Below are 21165 nucleotides of genomic sequence, written 5' to 3'. Positions count from 1 at the left end.
CGGCCCTTTTAGAAGAGTGGGACTACCTGTGCTCTTTTCCAATCATTTGGAACCTTCTGTTCCTCTAGAGACTTGCGGTACACGGCTGTTAGAAGGGGCGCAAGCTCTTTCGCGTACTCTGTGTAGAGTCGAATGGGTATCCCGTAAGGTCCAGTGGACTTGCCTCTGTTGAGTGATGTGTCTCAGTGCCAAGACGACTGTATCATCCTCTTTATTTAGTGCTGCCGTGCAAACTGTGTGATTCTCCTGCCGAGGCTTGTGACGTAAGCTGCCACTGTTTCAGGAGAGGTTTATGTCAGGTTACGCCACAATAGGCTCCGGATGTCAGCGCGTATCTTCGTCAGAGGGAGATAGCGGCCCGGCCCGGCGTGACTGAGGTTGCCCGGTGAAAGACTTCAGTCACACGCAGCAACTGGCGCCGACTGCATCGCTCGCCCAACGCATTTCAAAAGGATAAAGGTACGTCTGTAGCTGAACGGAAAGAGATGCTGTTGGCGTTACTGTTAACTAGAGAGCTTACTTCTGAGTGTACGTCTAAGTTTATCCTCCATAAGCGACCTGTCGGTGTCTGCGGGGGGGGGGGGGGGGGGGGGGTGTACTTCCGGTATCGCTTACATTTGCCGGCTTTCGTGCTCCTTGCACGAATGTCAAATGGGGCCCAGGTGTTGCGGGTAAATTACGTGGAAGTACTGGACCGGGTTTTGGGCAAACATCATTTACCATAATGAGATTTTCACTCTGTAGCGGAGTGTGCGCTAATATGAAACTTACTGGCAGATTAAAACTGTGTACCGGACCGAGACTCGAACTCGGGACCTTAACCTTTCGCGGGGAAGTGCACTTGCCCGCGAAAGGCAAAGGTCCCGAGTTCGAGTCTCGGTCCGGCACACAGTTTTAATCTGCCAGCAACTTTTATCATTTACCATTTGTAACACATTTATTACAAAATATTGTAGGGTGCCAATTTCCTGTTTCTCGTTAAGCAGACTTTCAGCATATACCCAAGGGCTACTGTCGCTCAATAAATTTAAGATGAGTGATTCCAAAAAAATTCTTTAACAATTCGAAAGCAAGTCCACAGGGCCTTTAAATAAGCCGGCCGGAGTGGCCGAGCGGTTCTAGGCGCTACAGTCTGGAACCGCGCGACCGCTACGGTCGCAGGTTCGAATCCGGCGTCGGTCATGGGTGTGCGTGACGTCCTTAGGTTAGTTAGGTTTAAGTAGTTCTAAGTTCCAGGGGACTGATGACCTCAGAAGTTAAGTCCCATAGTGCTCAGAGCCATTTGAACATTAACAAAACGTCAACAATAAATAAGAGAATATAGTCTAATTTTGAATTTTACACTTTTATAAAAAGGAAAACCGAGTATCAATGCCAAAATGCGTCATAATCATCCTGATAAAGGCAACTAGTTGGTGTTCTAGAATCTTATACCACAGTTCCAATTTACAAACGGGAGCCCGACTAATACTAAGCCAAGAACATGATGGGTAATCAAGACGATTAGTTATAAATGCATCCGCATTAACATACTGCCTCTACACCTAAAAGACTCGTTCACTGCCCTGCAAAATATTAAGCGAGCTGAGTGAAACTTTTAAGCTCACATTAATTACACTACTGACCATTAAAATTGCTACACCACGTAGATGACGTGCTACAGACGCGAAATTTAACCAACAGCAAGAAGATGCTGTGATATACAAATGATCAGCTTTTCAGAGCATTCACACAAGGTTGGCGCCGGTGGCGACACCTACAACGTGCTGACATGAGGAAAGTTTCCAACCGATTTCTCATATACAAACAGCAGTTGACCGGCGTTGCCCGGTGAAATGTTGTTGTGATGCCTCGTGTAAGGAGGAGAAATGCGTACCATCACGTTTCCAACTTTGATAAACGTCGGATTGTAGCCTATCGCGATTGCAGTTTATCGTATCGCGACATTGCTGATCGCGTTGGTCGAGATCCAATGACTGTTAGCAGAATATGGAATCGGTGGGTTCAGGACCGTAATACGGAACGCCGTGCTGGATTCCAACGGCCTCGTATCACTAGCAGTCGAAATGACAGGCATCTTATCCGCATGGCTGTAACGGATCGTGCAGCCACGTCTCGACCCCCGAGTCAACAGATGGGGACGTTTGCAAGACAACAACCATCTGCACGAACAGTTCAACGACGTTTGCAGCAGCATGGGCTATCAGCTCGAAGACCATGGCTGCGGTTACCGTTGACGCTGCATCACAGACAGGAGCGCCTGCGATGGTGTACTCAACGACGAACCTGGGTGCACGAATGGCAAAACGTCATTTTTTCGGATGAATCCAGGTTATGTTTACAGCATCATGATGATTGCATCCGTGTTTGACGACATCACAGTGAACGCACATTGGAAGCGTGTATTCGTCGTCGCCGTACTGGCGTATCACCCGGCGTGATGGTATGGGGTGCCATTGGTTACACGTCTCGATCACCTCTTGTTCGCATTGACGGCACTTTGAACCGTGGACGTTACATTCCAGATGTGTTACGACCCGTGGCTCTAACCTTCGTTCGATCCCTGCGAAACCCTATATTTCAGCAGGATAATGCACGATCGCATGTTGCAGGTCCTGTATGGGCCTTTCTGGATACAAAAAATGTTCGACTGCTGCCCTGGCCAGCACATTCTCCAGATCTCTCACCAGCTGAAAACGTCTGGTCAATGGTGGCCGAGCAACTGGCTCGTCACAAAACGCCAGTCACTACTCTTGATGAACTGTGGTATCGTGTTGAAGCTGCATGGGCAGCTGTACCTGTACACGGCATCCAAGTTATGTTTCACTCAATGCCCAGGCGTATCAAGGCCGTTATTACGGCCAGAGTTGGTTATTCTGGGTACTGATTTCTCAGGATCTATGCACCAAAACTGCGTGAAAATGTTATCACATGTCACTTCTAGTATAATATATTTGTCCAATGAATACCCGTTTATCATCTGCATTTCTTCTTGGTGTAGCAATTTTAATGGCCAGTAGCGTAAAATGTGAGATAGAATGAGATATCTTAAAAAAAAAGAGAATAGGACAAATATTACGATCATTGCGGCAGAAGCCCGTAACAAAGTTACGTAAGTTAATTCCTTGCGGCGTGAGGCGATGCAGGATGCGGCAGGCTGGCGAAGGTGATGTCGGCAGTCGGTGCACACAGGCAGCAGCCCACAAGAGAACTGTGGGGTCAGCAGGCTGCATGTCCGCTGCGTGTGTCACAACAGTCATAAGACTGGAATACACTAAGGGAGGGTCTAACAGGGGAAACTCCCCATCTACCTCCCCCCCCCCCCCCCTCCCAGGTTCAGGTGTAGTGGTAAAACGGCCCAGTGGATAAGCCCGTCAAAAACTGTACATAGATCAAGAATGAAAACAGGAAGAAGATGTACTGAACTGTGAAAAAAGAAGCGGAACGGAAACAATGAATGCTCCTAGCTCAGGATGTGTAACATTGAGAGGGTTAGAACAGTCACGGCGTCGTGGTCCAGGGGTTACGGCGTTGACCTAGAAAGCAGGATACCCGTGTTCAAATATCCTTTGTGCTCTTTTTCTTCACAATATCATGAGCTGTCCGTCCACTCATTGACGAGTTTGTTATGTTTCTATAGTTTTCGCCGTTTTCATACTATACATTGGTTACAGAATATGAATCATGTGATAAAATATATTGCCGCTGCAAGTTAATGTAATGAACAGCGAGAGCAAATCAGATGCCACTTAGACCTTTCACAGAAATGAAAACAAGAAATTAACGGGTGTGAACTATGTTACAATGAAGAAATTCAAAAATAAAAACATCAAAAACGTATGTTTTGATAGAGCACAAGGAAAACTGTGTCATTTTGAAACTGTTGAGTTTATTTATTGCAGCTTATGTGACGAACTATTACATTTTCATCATTACTTTGGGAGTGATCACAGTCACAATCATAGGATCACCTAAATAAAGCTAGGAGGCACCCCTCACTCGCACACCAGCCGTGCAACTTGGATGGGCCCGTAACAGATTCCTATTAAATGGCACACATACTGCCACCAGTGACATTTATGACACCCCAGATGTGTTTCCTGGTGGAGGATTCGGTTGAGTTCTCGTCTTGTCGTCAAATGTTTACGGTTCTTATTGCAGACCCACTTCCTCTCGGCTGCTAACAGAGTAGTTATGAGACTTAACTTCTGAGGTCATCAGTCCCCTGAAACTTAGAACTACTTAAACCTAACTAACCTAAGGACATCACACACACCCATGCCCGAGACAGGATTCGAACCTGCGAATTGGTGTGGGTGGAGGTTATACTTAACAGCCGAACTAAATTAATAGTTGGCTCCTTCTACCGACCTCCAGACTCCGATGATATAGTTCCTGAACAGTTCAGAGAAAATTTGAGTCTCGTAACAAATAAATACCCTACCCATGCGGTTATAGTTGGTGGGGACTTCAACCTTCCCTCGATATGTTGTAAAAATACTTGTTCAAAACCGGTGGTAGGCAGAAAACATCTTCCGAGATTGTCCTAAATGCTTTCTCCGAAAATTATTTCGAGCAGTTAGTCCACGAACCCACGCGAATTGTAAATGGTTGCGAAAACACACTTGACCTCTTAGCCACAAACAATCCAGAGCTAATAGAGAGCATCATGACTGATACAGGGATTAGTGATCACAAGGTCGTTGTAGCTAGGCTCAATACCGTTTCTCCCAAATCCACCAGAAACAAACGCAAAATAATTTTATTTAAAAAAGCGGATAAAGTGTCACTAGAAGCCTTCCTAAGAAACAATCTCCATTCCTTCCGAACTGACTATGCAAATGTAGACGAGATGTGGCTCAAATTCAAAGATATAGTGGCAACAGCAATTGAGAGATTCATACCTCATTAATTGGTAAGAGATGGAACTTGATCCCCCATGGTACACAAAACAGGTCCGAACGCTGTTGCAGAGGCAACGGAAAAAGTTCAGAAGAACGCGAAACCCGAAGATTGGCTAAAATTTACAGACGCGCGAAATTTGGCACGGACTTCAATGCGAGATGCCTTTAATAGGTTCCACAACGAAACATTGTCTCGAAATTTGGTAGAAAATCCGAAGAAATTCTGGTCGTATGTAAAGTACATAAGCGGCAAGACGCAGTCAATACCTTCGCTGCGCAGTGCCGGTGGTACTGTTACCGACGACTGTGCCGCTAAAGCGGAGTTATTTAACGCTGTTTTCCGAAATTCCTTCACCAGGGAAGACGAATGGAATATTCCAGAATTTGAAACACGAACAGCTGCTAGCATGAGTTTCTTAGAAGCAGATACCTTAGGGGTTGCGAAGCAACTCAAAACGCTTGATACGGGCAAGTCTTCAGGTCCAGATTGTATACCGATTAGGTTCCTTTCAGATTACGCTGATACAATAGCTCCCTACTTAGCAATCGCATACAACCGCTCGCTCACCGATAGATCTGTACCTACAGATTGGAAAATTGCGCACGTCGCACCAGTGTTTAAGAAGGGTAGTAGGAGTAATCCATCGAACTACAGACCTATATCATTGACGTCGGCTTGCTGTAGGGTTTTGGAGCATATACTGTATTCAAATATTATGAATCACCTCGAAGGGAACGATCTATTGATACGCAATCAGCATGGTTTCAGAAAACATCGTTCTTGCGCAACGCAGCTAGTTCATTATTCGCAAGAAGTAATGTCCGCTATCGACAGGGGATCTCAAGTTGATTCCTTATCTCTAGATTTCCGGAAAGCTTTTGACACCGTTCCTCACAAGCGACTTCTAATCAAGCTGCGGGCCTATGGGGTATCGTATCAGTTGTGCGACTGGATTCGTGATTTCCTGTCAGGAAGGTCGCAGTTCGTAGTAATAGATGGCAAATCATCGAGTAAAACTGAAGTGATATCAGGTGTTCCCCAGGGAAGCGTCCTGGGACCTCTGCTGTTCCTGATCTATATAAATGACCTGGGTGACAATCTGAGCAGTTCTCTTAGGTTGTTCGCAGATGACGCTGTAATTTACCGTCTAGTAAGGTCATCCGAAGACCAGTATCAGTTGCAAAGCGATTTAGAAAAGATTGCTGTATTGTGTGGCAGGTGGCAGTTGACGCTAAATAACGAAAAGTGTGAGGTGATCCACATGAGTTTCAAAAGAAATCCGTTGGAATTCGATTACTCGATAAATTGTACAATTCTCAAGGCTGTCAATTCAACTAAGTACTTGGGTGTTAAAATTACGAACAACTCCAGTTGGAAAGACCACATAGACAATATTGAGGGGAAGGCGAGCTAAAGGTTGCGTTTCATTGGCAGGACACTTAGAAGATGCACCAAGTCCACTAAAGAGACAGCTTACACTACACTCGTTCGTCCTCTGTTAGAATACTGCTGCGCGGTGTGGATCCTTACCAGGTGGGATTGACGGAGGACATCGAAAGGGTGCAAAACAGGGCAGCTCGTTTTGTATTATCACGTAACAGGGGAGAGAGTGTGGCAGATATGATACGCCAGTTGGGATGGAAGTCATTAAAGCAAAGACGTTTTTCGTCGCGGCGAGATCTATTTACGAAATAGCAATGATCATCAAAATAAAATAAGAGAAATCAGAGCTCGAACAGAAAGGTTTATGTGTTCGTTTTTCCCGCGCGCTGTCCGGGAGTGGAATGGTAGAGAGATAGTATGATTGTGGTTCGATGAACCCTCTGCCAAGCACTTAAATGTGAATTGCAGAGTAATCATGTAGATGTAGATGTAGATGTAGATATAAGTCCCTTCCTTAAACCTCGCTGTTGCAAACGGACGTTACACCACTACACAGACACAAATTTGAATATAGCGAGCATGGACATTAATGACTGAACGGACAGTTCATAATTTTCTGAAAAAAATTGAAAAATAAAATAGGGCATAAGGGAGATCTTCCGACACTTGGACTGCATAACCACATCGCCGAGTCTCTGGACTCTGTCACTGTTGCTCATGTTGAGCTTGGATCGTTTATTGTTTCTGTTTTGCTTCTTTCTCTTTTCACGCTTGATCTGTCTTAGTTTTTGACGGGCTATCCGCTGGTCATATTGCCATTAAATATGAGGGGGGGGGGGGGGAGCGCGATGGGGATTTCTACATGTAAGTTGGGGCACCACTACCCCATTTAACCATCTCCCGTAATCTGATGTTCAGTCAGGAGAGGGTTCACCTAGGAGGCGCGAACTCCACCAGGATCAACAGTTCTCCACACTCGAGACCAATAATCATTCGCACAATTTTAAATATTTTTACCCTGTCAAATTTACCGCCCAGCATACACTTACTAGAACCACATCTCAGGCATTGCAGCCCCTTGATTGTGCTCAGCACAGGGAGGCAAGATACCGGGACAGGAAACAAACCTAGACACCACCAGTATCGCCTTATCTCGACTTAGCCCGTCTAACGTGCTTAACCAGCTGCTAGTTCACTCGGCCGACAGACAACACAGTGATCCCATAATCCAAAGAGCAAAGCACGTAATGAAAGAGACTCTCCAAAACACCACACTCTCCAAAACATCAGATTACTTCATACAAACTGAATCCCCAAATGAGAGGAAAACGACTTAAACATACAAAGGAAATAAATTTTGTCGCCGAAGCAAAACATGGGGCCAAGATCGCTACCCGAGCTGTTCTAGGCGCTTCAGTCTAGAACCGCGCGACCGCTACGGTCGCAGGTTCGAATCCTGCTTCAGGCATGTATACGTGTGATGACCTTAAGTTAGTTAGGTTTAAGCAGTTCTAAGTTCTAAGAAACTGATGACCTCAGGTGTTAAGTCCCATAGTGCTCAGAGCCATTTGAACCAAGATCGCTACAGTAATGCGCAGTTGGCAATAACGTCGGAGAACCGACGTTGCAGAGACGTGATCCACTGGATGCCACAAACCACACTGCTGTTGAGAGCAACGGCCCGGCTGCTCCCTGGTTGGAAGGCGCTCTCCGTGGCGAGGAACGGCTGTTGCTCTAGTTCGCACGACGGGAGGTTTGAAAGGAGCAAGACGCAGCGGATCAGAATGCTGCGTGACGAGAACTATTGTCGCTGTATCTACAAATGACCTCTCATTCCCTGATTTTCCTATCCCGGTCGTTTCGCGAGTTATTTGTGAGGAAGCAATGTGTTGCCTAGCCCTTCTAGGAACGTACGCTCTCGGAATTTTAACAGTGAAGCCTTCTGTGACGCACAACGACCCCTCTATAAACTCTGCTGTTGGAGTTTGATAACCTGTCGCTCCTGTAGAATGGATCACTAAGGAAATGTGCAGCTATTCGTTACTTCTTCTCCATTTTTTCTCTATTAGTCCTACGTAGTTAGGGTCTCACACTGATGATCGATACTCAAAAATCGATCGAGTGAATTGTAAGCCGTGTCTTTCATAGGTAATTATTTTTTCATAGGGTTCTTTCAACGATTTTCATCATGGCACTGACTGTTTCTAGAAGTAGATTGCTGGGACCGTTGCTGTTCGCAATATACATAAATGACGTTGTGGATGACATCGGAAGTTCACTGAGGCTTTTTGCGGATGATGCTGTGGTATATCGAGAGGTTGTAACAATGGAAAATTGTACTGAAAAGCAGGAGGATCTGCAGCGAATTGACGCATGGTGCAGGGAATGGCAATTGAATTTCAATGTAGACAAGTGTAATGTGCTGCGAATACATAGAAAGAAAGATCCCTTATCATTTTGCTACAATATAGCAGGTCAGCAACTGGAAGCAGTTAATTCCATAAATTATCTGGGAGTAGGCATTAAGGAGTGATTGAAGATGGAATGATCATATGAAGTTGATCGTCGGTAAATCAGATGTCAGACTGAGATTCATTGGAAGAATCCTAAGGAAATGCAATCCGAAAACAAAGGAAGTAGGTTACAGCACGCTTGTTCGCCCACTGCTTGAATACTGCTCAGCAGTGTGGGATCCGTACCAGATAGGGTTGATAGGAGAGATAGAGAAGATCAAACGGAGAGCAGCGCGCTTCGTTACAGGATCATTTGGTAATCGCGATAGCGTTACGGAGATGATAGATAAACTCCAGTGAAAGACTCTGCAGGAGAGACGCTCAGTAGCTCGGTACGGGCTTTTGTTGAAGTTTCGAGAACATACCTTCACCGAGGAGTCAAGCAGTATATTGCTCTCTCCTACGTATATCTCGCGACAGACCATGAGGATAAAATCAGAGAGATTTGAGCCCACACACAGGCATACCGACAATCCTTCTTTCCACGAACAATACAAGACTGGAATAGAAGGGAGAACCGATAGAGGTACTCAAGGTACCCTCCGCCACACACCGTCAGGTGGCTTGCGGAGTATGGATGTAGATGTAGAATTGTAAGCCGTGTCTTTCATAGATAATTATTTCTTCATAGGCTTCATCCAACGATTTTCAGCCTGGCACTGACTGTTTCTAGAAGTAGACTGCTGAAGAATGCAGCACCTCCAAGCACGGTGTTCAGTGGCATCAGCGTACAGTAACGCACATACTGAGAAGTTATTGGGTTAGTGATTCATTTGTCTCGATCATCGGCAGTCAGATGGCGCTCAAAAGGCCCATCTGGGCGCCCTCTCTTTTTTTGCCTCTGCAGGCGGCAACTGTACTGAGTTTAGAGCTGAACAGTGTTTGCAACATTCGTTCTAGGATGCAACTGTTCCCCGCCGAGAACACCATCAGCCGTCTGAACGGCGTAGCAGTGTGGGCCTACGGGCAGCTGGATGGATGTATCGACGAACTGCTGCGCATGCTGGGCACAGTGAATCGGTGCGGTGATGTGCCGCTCCTTTCAGTAGTGGCCTGACCAGCTTCTGGACGTCCGCGTAGCTCAGACGCAGGTGAAGACTGACGCACTTTGCGAGCAGCGGCGGTCGACCGTACGTTATCCAGGGACGAAATCGGGGCACGTGTTCCATCTGCTGTGTCGTCAGGGACCATTGAAATCCATCTGCTTTCGCCAGAGCTAAGATCACTTGCGTTTCTGGCCACGCTACCAGTGACACCACGACACCACTGAACATGGCCACCGTGGTGTCGTGGAAGAGTTGGTTAGAGAGAGAAACGACGCTTCTCGTCTTCAGTGATGGGAGCTGATTCTGTCTGTATGTTAGTGGTCGGCACAAATGATGTGTACGGCGTAGCCCTCGTCAGCTGCCGATTCCAGAGTCCGTTCACCTACGCCCTGCCCCCGCCCAGGTTCCATACCAGCCTTCATGGTGTGTGGGGGAGAGGGGGGCGCTGCATCATTTGCAGTCGCGGCCACATTTGGTGTTTTTGCAGGGTACAGCAACCAGTGCTCGCTACATTGCACAGGCGCCACTGCTATTTCTTCGACAGGAACGTGATGTCTCTGTATGTCCATGTTTTTAGAGATGGTTGCAGGACTCGGCTTTTCGGTGCAGGATTTCAAATTAAACACCTTTCAGCCGTCTAGTTTCCAACCTTCCTTTATTTGGCAACCAGTTTCAGCGCTTTACTACGCCATATTTAGGCCCGTAACCGACGTGTCGGGAGATCCTACCTCGGTTGTGATTAAATACTGATATTCGTAGATTTCTGTTTGCTATAGCGATCACTTCAACCATCATCTGCCGACAGTTGGCAGATAATGTGATCGCTATAGCAAGTATAAATCTACGAATACCAGTAGTTAATCACAACTGAGGAAGAATCTCCCCACACGTCGGTCACGGGCCTAAATATGGCGTAGTAAAGCTCTGAAACTGGTTGCCAAACAAAATAAGGATGGTACGTAGACGGCTGAAAGGCCTGGAAGGTGATGGGCTTTTTCAGCAGCACAATGCACGCCCGTACGTCTGCTGCGGCACAATGTGCACAACTGTCCTGGCGAGCAAGAGCACCAGACCTCTCGCCAATTGAACACGTATGGGAAAAGTTGGAAAGGGGACTTATTCATTGTCCAGAGCCCGCAAGAAAAATTGCCGAACTGCCACAAAAGGTGCAATACGCTCGGGTCTGTCTATCGCAGAATGGCATTCGACGCTTTTGTGATTGTTTGCAATCGAGAATACACTACTGCGTTGCTGCCAGAAGGGGTACAGTGTGTGTTGATGCGACTGTCTCGACACCCATCACTGTGACGTGTGTACTACATTTTGTCTGAATCCGTCGTGTACTTGTACAATGATGAACTACCTACCATCTCACTTGTCAATCAAATGACTTTGACCTTGAGGGTGTTCCATTCTTTTTTTCGGCAGTGTAGTTTCATAAGGTTGCTCCGAACGGTTACTCCAAGGTGTTTTACGGTTACTACAGTTTCCAGTGAATTTTTGCCATTATTGTAAACGAACAGCAAGCTATTTCTCGACTAATTTAAACGCAGTACGTTACATTTATTTACGTAGAGAGACAACCGTCAGTCTCTCTACCAACCGTCGTTCCTCAGCGAGCTTTCGGTGCGGTCTTCCGACTTTGCAGTGTTTCTGAGGACAACGCCGTCCTCTGCCAAGAGCCTAACGGAATATCCGTCATTACCCGCTAGATCATGAGTCCCAAATGTTTCTACAGGGCGCTGTGAAAATGTCCAGGTATTAGATACGATCTGCAGAACTAACTGAAACGGATAGGTCGAATAAAAAGAATCTGCTGACTTATCTTCATGGCACGTAGTAAAGTACGTGTCATGCTGCTCCGATCGTTATAATGACGAATATATGAAAAGAGATTTATTGAATAAACTACGATAATAATGTGATGTCTTTGAAATTTTAAATGTGCTGGATCTCTCCCTGAAAGAAAGCAACATCAAAGATTTAAAATTAACAGAGAATATTTCTGATTTCGGAAAAAGTTACAACTTTGATACAGATAAATTAATGTAGACGAAACGGTATAACTGTCCGTCTTCGCATCTTGATCCAGTTTCTAATCCCCAACGGCAACGGGTCGAGGCGCCACCATTGAGCATTTATTGGCACAGCTCGATCTTTCGCTTTTAAATGATGGTGCCTTCACACACTTCAGTGTGGCGCATGGTACGTACTCCGCCATCGACCTTTCGATCTGCAGCCCTAGCCACTGGAGTGTGCATGATGACCAGTGTGGTAGTGACCACTTTCCGATCTTTCTGTCGCTGCCACAGCGTCACTCTTCTGGGCGCCCTAGCAGATGGGCTATGAATAAGGCTGACTGCGACTTGTTCTCCTCCACTGCCGCTATTGGCCCTGTTTCTCATGAAGCCATTGATACGGTGGTTCATTCAGTCACCACCAGCATCGTTAATGCCGCAGAATCTGCCATTCCCCGTTCTTCTGGGTCCTCTCGGCGGAGGACTGTGCCTTGGTGGTCGCATAAGATCGCTGAAGCGATTAAAGATCGCTGGCGGGCGCTCCATCGTCACAAGCGACATCCCTCCATAGAACATCTCATCGCCTTCAAACGGCTGCGTGCGCGGGCCCGCCTCCTTACCCGCCAAGGCAAGCAGGAGTGCTGGGAGCGGTATGTGTCCACCATTGGCCTCCATGTCACTCCATCGCAGGTCTGGGCCAAGATTCGACGCCTCTATGCCCATCGGACCCCTGTCAGCGTCCCTGCGCTCTCACTGAATGGAGCAGTTTGTACTGACTCCGACGTAATTGCCGACCGCTTGGCAGAGCATTTTGCTCTGAGTTCCGCTTCTTCGAATTACCCACTGGCCTTCCGCTCCGTTAAAGAGCGGATGGAACGTCGGAGCCTTTCATTTCGCACCCACCATCCTGAATCCTACAATGTTCCATTCAGTGAGTGGGAATTTCACAGTGCCGTCGCCGCTTGCCCTGATACCGCTCCTGGGCCAGATTGCATCCACTGTCAGATGCTGAAACACCTTTCAGTGGACTGCCGGCGACGCCTCCTCGACCTTTACAACCGTATTTGGGTCGAGGGTGAGTTTCCGTCGCAATGGCGGGAAAGTATTGTTATCCCCATTTTGAAACCTGGCAAGAAGCCTTTGGAAGTGGACAGCTACCGTCCAATTAGCCTCACCAACATTCTTTGCAAGTTGCTTGAACGGATGGTGAGCCGGCGCTTGCATTGGGTACTGGAGTCTCGGGGCCTTCTGGCTCCGTCTCAGGGTGGGTTCCGTAAAGGCCGCTCCGCCGCTGACAATCTGGTGAGCCTGAAGTCGGCCATCCGTACTGCCTTTGCGTGCCGTCAGCACCTGGTCGCTGTCTTTTTCGACATGCGGAAGGCGTACGATACGACATGGCGTCATCACATCCTCTCTACGCTTCATGGTGGGGTCTTCGCGGTTCACTGCCAATTTTCATCCGAAATTTTCTGTCGCATCGAACCTTCCGCGTGCAAGTCGCAGCCTCACATAGCTCCTCCCGAGTTCAGGAGAACGGGGTGCCACAGGGATCTGTTTTAAGTGTCTGCACGTTTTTAATAGCAATTAACGGGCTCGCTGCGGCGGTGGGAACGTCTGTCTCAGTGTCCTTGTATGCTCTATTGGCATTGCAGCTGCTGAACGTCAGCTGCAGGGCGTTATCCGCAAGGCGCAGTCTTGGACTGTAGCGCATGGTTTTCAGTTTTCGGCTGCCAAGACCTGCGTTATGCATTTCTGCCGGCGACGCACTGTTCACCCGGAGCCGCGGCTTTATCTTGATGGCGAACTTCTTGCTGCGGTGGAGACACACAGGTGTAATTTTTGATGCCCGGTTGACTTGGCTGCCCCATATTCGGCAGCTTAAACAGATGTGTTGGCGGCATCTAAATGCTCTGCGATGCCTGAGCCACACCAGCTGGGGCGCCGACCGATCTACCCTCTTACGGCTCTACCAGGCGTTAATCCAGTCCCGTCTGGATTATGGGAGCCTGGCTTATGGTTCGGCATCCCCTTCTGCGTTGCGGGTGCTGGACCCAATCCTACACAGCGGGATATGACTTGCCACTGGTGCCTTCCGGACCAGCCCTGTGGACAGCATACTCGTGGCGGCAGGTGTCCCTCCACTGCGGTTACGGCGCCAACGTTTGCTGGCCGCTTATGCTGCCCATGTTTTTAGCTTGCCCGAGCATCCAAATTATCGTCTTCTGTTCCCGCAATCGGGCGTCCATTTTCCAGAACGTCGGCCCCGGTCAGGTTCTCTTTGGGCTAGGGGTTTTCCTTGTTCCACCTCCTTTCCGGGCCCCTTTGCGTACACCCCCATGGTGTGTTCCTCGCCCTTGCCATCGGCTCGACTTGGCACAGGGCCCGAAGGACTCAGTCCCTCCGGAGGCCTTCCGCCGCCGCTTTTATTCCATCCTGGCCATGTGTCAGGGCTTTGGCGTTGTTTACACTGATGGCTCGATGGTTGCTGGTCGTGTCGGTTATGCTCTGACTGTAGGGGACAACTACGAACAACATTCATTGCCAGCTGGCTGCAGCGGTTTTACTGCTGAGCTGGTCGCCATCTTTCGTGCCCTAGAGTATATCCGCTCCTGCTCAGGTGAGTCCTTCGTTATCTGTAGCGACTCCCTGAGCAGTTTACGAGCTCTCGACCAGTGTTTCCCTCGCTCTCGTCTGGTGATGGCTATCCAGGAGTCCCTGCATACTCTTGCCCGTTGCGGCCGTTCTGTGGTCTTTGTGTGGACCACAGGCCATGTTGGGATACCCGGCAATGAATATGTAGACCGCCTGGCGAAAGAGGCCACCAGTAAACCATCTCTGGACATTGGCCTCCCGGAGACTGATTTGCGAGGGATCGTACGCCGCAAAATTTTGGAACTTTGGGACACTGAAAGGCGCGCCCTGCCTTCACGAAACAAACTTCGGGCCATGAAGGAGGCTACCGGTGTGTGGCGCTCCTCCTTGCGGGTCTCTCGCAAGGAGTCTGTTGTCCTCTGCCAGCTGCGCATTGGGCACACATGGATGACGCACGGCCACCTATTGCGGCGTGAGGACCCACCTTTATGTCGCTGCGGCTCCGTTTTCACGGTAGTCCTCATTTTATTGGAGTGTCGCCTTTTCGCTGTACCCAGGCAGACGTTCGCACTGCCTGACACGCTCCCTGCACTTTTAACAGATGACTGTGCCATGGTGGACTTAGTTTTGCGTTTTATTCGGGCAGGGGGTTTTTATCACTTAATCTGGGTCTTTTTATGTCCTTTTTGTTTTGATTCTGGCCTTTGGCCTGCGATTTTAGACTGAGTTTTTAATGTGTTCTCGGTGGTTGGCTTTTCCTTTTTTATCTCTATGGTCGACCAACCACCGTCACACTCTGTGTGTTTTTAATTTGTTTTGTCTGATCTCTGTCTGAGTCTTTCTTGTCCTGTGTCGTCTGCCGTCTTTTCTGTTGTTCGTTTTTTATTCTCTGTGGGTGATTTTAGTTTTTTTTGTTTTTGTTTTTGTTCTTTTTTTTGTGGAAAAAGGGACCGATGACCTTAGCAGTCTGGTCCCATTAACCCTCACAAACCAACCAACCATCTAATCCCCAACGAAGTTGGCTCAAATGGCTCTGAGCACTATGGGACTTAACAGCTGATGTCATCAGTCCCCTAGACTTAGAACTACTTAAACCCAGCTAACCTAAGGACATCACACACATCCATGCCCGAGGCAAGATTCGAACCTGCGGCCGAAGCGGTCGCGCGGTTCCAGACTGAAGCTCCTAGAACCGCTCGGCCACTCCGGCCGGCCCCAACAAAGTTGCTTGGCGTTACAATGTACAACCTGTTTTTGAAGATCAGCTATCACAGCTTATCAGTTGCTTTTCTAGCGTATAATACTGGAAAATTTGCTTAGATTCGAGACCCGTTTAGAGCGAATTTTCTGTCTGAATTTAGTTGTTTAGAAAAAGGAAGTCTTATTGAGCTTGAAAACGTAGTATGACAGCATAAAACTTAATGAACTTTCGACAACGGTAAGAGATGAATGTTCGCTGATGGCAAAGAACAACGAACATTCATTCCATTTGCAACATCCTTTTTCGCGGCACTGGGTTTTCGGTGGTGCGTTAATTAACGCGGAACAGTTTGATTATGAGATCTCAGAAATTGTGTAGCGAGCAATAACCTTAACAATTCCATTCGTTATATTAATGAAAAATATATTCACAATATATTCAGTTGACAGTTTGTCAATTTAACATGCGATCATCTACTGGGCCCTTGAATTTTGTTAGGTGGACGATTGTTTCGGCTTAGGGCGTTGCGGAAAAATTCGGATATAACAAGGACGTTCGGAAGGGAGAAATTTTGGAAACCACAGTACTTTGTGAGATATGTATACCGTAAAACGTGACAGACCTGTAACACTCTCACTGTTGCATTTATATCTGAAGATTTCGTCTGTTTTAGAAACCAGTGTTCTACATCTACAGACACACTCCCACATCACCACTATGGTGTATGATGCAGGATATGTTATACCACTACTAGTCACTGCCTTTCCTGTTCCAGTCGCGAACGGAGCGAGGAAAAAAAAAAGCCATCTATATATCTCTGTACGAGTCCTAATTTCTCTTGTCTTCCCTGTCCTTAAGCGGAATGTACGTCGGCGACAGTAGAACCGTTCTGTAGTCAGTTGCAAATGCCGGTTCTCTAAATTTTATGAAGAGTGTTTCGCGAGAACAGAGTCGTTTTCTCTACAGGGCTTCCCATCTGAGTTCACGAAGCATCTCCCTAACACTCGTATGTTGATTGAACCTACTATTAAACAAAATTAGCAGCACGCCTCTGAACTGCTTCGACATGGTATGGACCCCAAATACTCGAGCAGTTCTCGAGGAAGAGCCACATTTTACGCTGTCTCTTTTACGGATGAGCTACACCTTACCAAAATTCTCCCAATAAAACGAAATCGACCGCTCACATTCCCTATTATCGACATTACGTGCTCGTTCCATTTCATATCGCCTTGCAACAATACTCTTACATATTTATCCCACGTGACTGTGTCAAGCACCGCACGTCTATGTAATGCTGTATTCGAACATTGCAGAATTGTTTTCCCTACTCGTCTGCATTGATTTCCATTTTTGCAAATTTAGAGCAAGGTGTCATTCGTCACACTAAGTAGAAATTCTGTCGAAGTCATTCTACATCTTCCTACAGGCAATGAACGACGATACTTTCCCATATATTACAGTGTCATCTGCAAACAGTCGCAGGCTACTCCACCCTGTCCACTACGCCACTTCTATGTATTGAAAATAACAGCAGAATAACAACAGATGTCCTGTCACACTTTCCTGGGGCACTGCTGACGACAACCTTGTCTCTGATAAACGCGCGCCGTCCACAACAACGTACTGGCTTCATTTATTTAAGAAGTCTTCGTCCCACTTGATACGTGGTATTTACTGGTATTAAGGAAAACGCGGAACGGAGGACTCACCAATGTAACTTTCTTTTCGCACGACCTGTTTAATTAACACTATATAACCACAGATTTATTTTCTTTACAAATTAACAAATTAGTGAAATGAATACGCTTTTGCAAGAGAAATCAAAACGGGGACAACATGACAATAATTACGAGGGCACGGACCTGCAGCCCGCCCGCTATCTGGAGAAACAGCGGTGTTTACTACCGAGCTGGACAGTTTCTCTTATTAAATGCCCTTCTGCAACACATGAAAACATAAGTAATATTGATGACAAGAGTGTTTCAATTACTCAAACAAATGACGTAAAAATTTTGTTTTATTTGGAAACTGTACGTCGAAAGGTTAAGATGCGCACCTATGCTTAAAGGTTAAGAAAATTAGGAAACAATTATGACAATGATAAGGCTTTCTTAAAAGAGAGAAACCTTGTCATTTCAATCATAGCAACAAGGTGCGACTGGATCCCAACCCGTCCCTTTTGACAATCTTATTCTGACTAAAGCCCTGGTGACAGTTTGATGTAAAATTGCTTCTCAGTTATGAAGGCCGCCTTGAAGGAACGTATGAGCACTTCTTACAAGAGAACTCACTCGCCGGAACCACAAGAGCCAGATAAAAATACACCAATAATGACTCGTCTTTCAAGGACAGGAACGCACAGCTTAGAACAACAGGCAGTTCAGATTATCTCAAATACAATAACTATCAAGGAATTGAACCGATTCCTCGTGATGACTGGGTGTTGTGTGATGTCCTTAGGTTAGTTAGGTTTAAGTAGTTCTAAGTTCTAGGGGACTGATGATCATAGATGTTAAGTCCCATAGTACTCAGACCCATTCGAACCATTTGAATAGAACCGATTAATATCTAAATCTAACCAAAAGACTCCTGTTTGTTAAATGGCAACATGTGCCTTGGTACAATTGTTCCGACTGTATTTCCGATGATCGGGTATGAACTAGAAAGAACGGGCAATATAATACCAGAAGAAATTTTCGAACGACAATTAATGTCTAGTATAATACTACGGTCTATATTTACGGCCAAAGAGCCGACCGAGTAAAACTCTGAGCGGGGTTCAAACCAGAAATTAATTAGGAGGTCGGGTAGACAATGACACCAATCAAAACGAGGATTGCAGAACGTTGCTCCCCTTTATCGGCAAGCAGCTCTACGGATCGACGGTGCGTCGCGGCGGTTACTGAGCGGTGCCGATGACAACCAGGAAGAAGGGGACAGCCGGGCCACGAGCGGTCGAGCGACACAAATGTTGTCAGGCAACTGACGGGATATCGGCCTGCTGCTTCTAGTCGACGCTGACCGCGGTGAAGTAAGGCCGTCATTGCGCAGCTCGTGGCTTCGGCCGCTCGGACATCGTGACCGCCTCTTGTCGCGACGCTACCGCCAATCCCCAAACTTGGTGCCTCTTTTCTCGGGCGAGCGAACCCGTATGTACATCGGCAAGCAAAGAGTTTCTGAAGACACAGCCCACAGATACCAACTCTTCCTCATAGATATTGGCAACGGGGCCGCACGGGGGATAGTCGATACTACCCCTGAGCTAGTGGCGCCAGACAGAACAGTCTACTAGCTTAAAGGCGCCACAGCTCACCACTCACATATCTGGGAACCTGTTCCATGTGCTCGTATCTTCGTTGTCTGCAATGAAGTGCTGTCTCAAATGCTTTTCGGAAATTTGAAAATATGGAGTCTGCCTGATGGCCTTCATCCGTGGTTCGCAGGGTACAGTTGCATGGGGGCTTAATTAAATATGATTGAAAATAATTTTTTTTGTAGCTGTATGTCCGATTACGCAAGTCTCGTAAACGGTTGGCCCTGACTAGTATTATTACGCTATCTGACTGCAAAGAACAACAACAAAGAATGAAATGAAATTTTTCGTAAACACAGTTAATTAATTAAGTCCCCAGCAACTATAAGACCTACGAAACCAAAGCACAAGTATAACTGTTCTGTATGTGGAAGTATGACTCAACGCACATCTGGCACGGTTCTTCTTCAACAAGATAAGAATTTTTAAATACCAATTTTACTGACGTGATAAAAGAAAATTACAAATACTATAATTGCGTAAGGAAAGCAGAATTAAACTCTAATACAAGAACACACGCCAGATGCTTAGTTGACTGAACCTGTAATGACGCATTATTTAGGATACTGAAATAAAAGGAAACGGAGTTAGTTACCTCATTTATATTGATGAAAATCACTCTAATCCTTACAATATATCTCACACCGTCTCTCTACTATCACATCTCAACCAGAACTCTCCAATATCACATCTCAGCAAGCACTGCCTACAAACACTCTCGGCTACGAGTTCTTAACAAGTACTGACTGCTACGAGTTCTCGACAGGCACTGACTACTACGAGCTCTCTCCAAGCACTGTGGAGGCGGCAGAATAATACTCTTTGGCGCAATCTCTGGCGCAGTGGCTCAGTGTAGCCACCTTTCACAGTATGAGAAAAGGGAATCTCAGTTTCGCACAGGCTGTGGTCTCTGAATAGCTGCTCATCTACTCATTTGTGAACAGAAGTTTTTCTGTCTCGAGGAAATTTATTATATTCGAACGCAGGATATTTTCAGGAATTTTGTATCAAACCGATGTTGAGAATACGGGACTGTAATTTTGCGGGTCCGTTCTTATATACAGGAGGCAACTGCACTTTTTTCCAGTCCATACCTGCTATAGGGAGCTACGGAGTCCTGAATCAAGAAGTAAATCTGGTCCGAATTTTAAGATCGTATTTTCTTCCCTTCAAGAGTGCAGATCTGCGCTGAAAGCCTTTCGGAAGTAAAGCCGAGGGAGGTGGCGCAATGGTTAGCACAGGACTCACATTCGGGAGGACGACGCTTCAAACACGCTTCCGGTCGCCTGATTTAGTTTTTCCGCGATGTCCCTAAATCGTTTAAGGCAAATGCCGGGATGATTCCTTTGAAAAGGGAACGGTCTTTTCCTTCTCCACCCTTCCCTAATCCGAACTGGGGCTCCGTCTCTTGTAATCTCGTTGTCAACAGGACGTCAAACACTAATCTCCTCCTCCGGAAGTGAAGGCACATCGCAAACACAGATTTTTGATCTGAAAAAAGGTTGTTTTGCAGGAGCATAAAATGCGTTCCATAATTCTGCAACATATTGATGTCACCGTTTTAGACAAATTAGTTGTTATATGTAGCCGGCCGAAGTGGCCGTGCGGTTAAAGGCGCTGCAGTCTGGAACCGCAAAACCGCTACGGTCGCAGGTTCGAATCCTGCCTCGGGCATGGATGTTTGTGATGTCCTTAGGTTAGTTAGGTTTAACTAGTTCTAAGTTCTAGGGTTATAATGACCTCAGCAGTTGAGTCCCATAGTGCTCAGAGCCTTTTGAACCATTTGTTGTATGTATTTCTCCGACGTTCCTTCTTGATAACGGGAATGGCAAGTGTGTGTCGTTGCAACCTCCCCCCCCCCCCCCCCGCCTCCTCTGAAATGGTATGAAAGACTGATCTCTAGTGTACATTAGGTTGAAAGGTGGCCATTTGACAAAGCCACCGAATGAGAATGCCGGTTACCACTTATTTTAACAGACTGATCTGTAGCGTAACCTAATGTTTACGTCCGTGCCATGTTTGACGAACATTTCGTCGTAATAGTTAAAACTGCAAGACAAATTCAGAAGACATATGTTACATAATTGACGAGTATCTCGATGATATTATTGTACATTGGTGGGGAATTCAATAAGTAATGCAACATTCTCGGGCAATTTCGATTGAAAAAAATGCGGAATCTTTTGTGAGA

The 21165-nt window shown here is 46.6% G+C and overlaps 1 protein-coding gene across 1 annotated transcript in view; it reads left to right on the top strand.

The window, feature by feature from the left end:
- The first annotated feature begins 406 nt into the window (after positions 1-406).
- Positions 407-21165, top strand: part of LOC126412479 (uncharacterized) — a 62743-nt gene continuing 41984 nt past the window's right edge. Inside the window, exon 1 of the mRNA XM_050082096.1 lies at positions 407-459. The gene's annotated coding sequence lies outside the window, so the exon portion shown is untranslated. The remainder of the gene's footprint in view (positions 460-21165) is intronic.

Source organism: Schistocerca serialis, chromosome 7 (genome assembly GCF_023864345.2).
Source record: "Schistocerca serialis cubense isolate TAMUIC-IGC-003099 chromosome 7, iqSchSeri2.2, whole genome shotgun sequence".
Classification (NCBI taxonomy): Eukaryota; Metazoa; Arthropoda; class Insecta; order Orthoptera; family Acrididae; genus Schistocerca; species Schistocerca serialis.
Note: the sequence above shows the minus strand (reverse complement) of the source record. Positions and strands in the feature narration are given on the sequence as shown.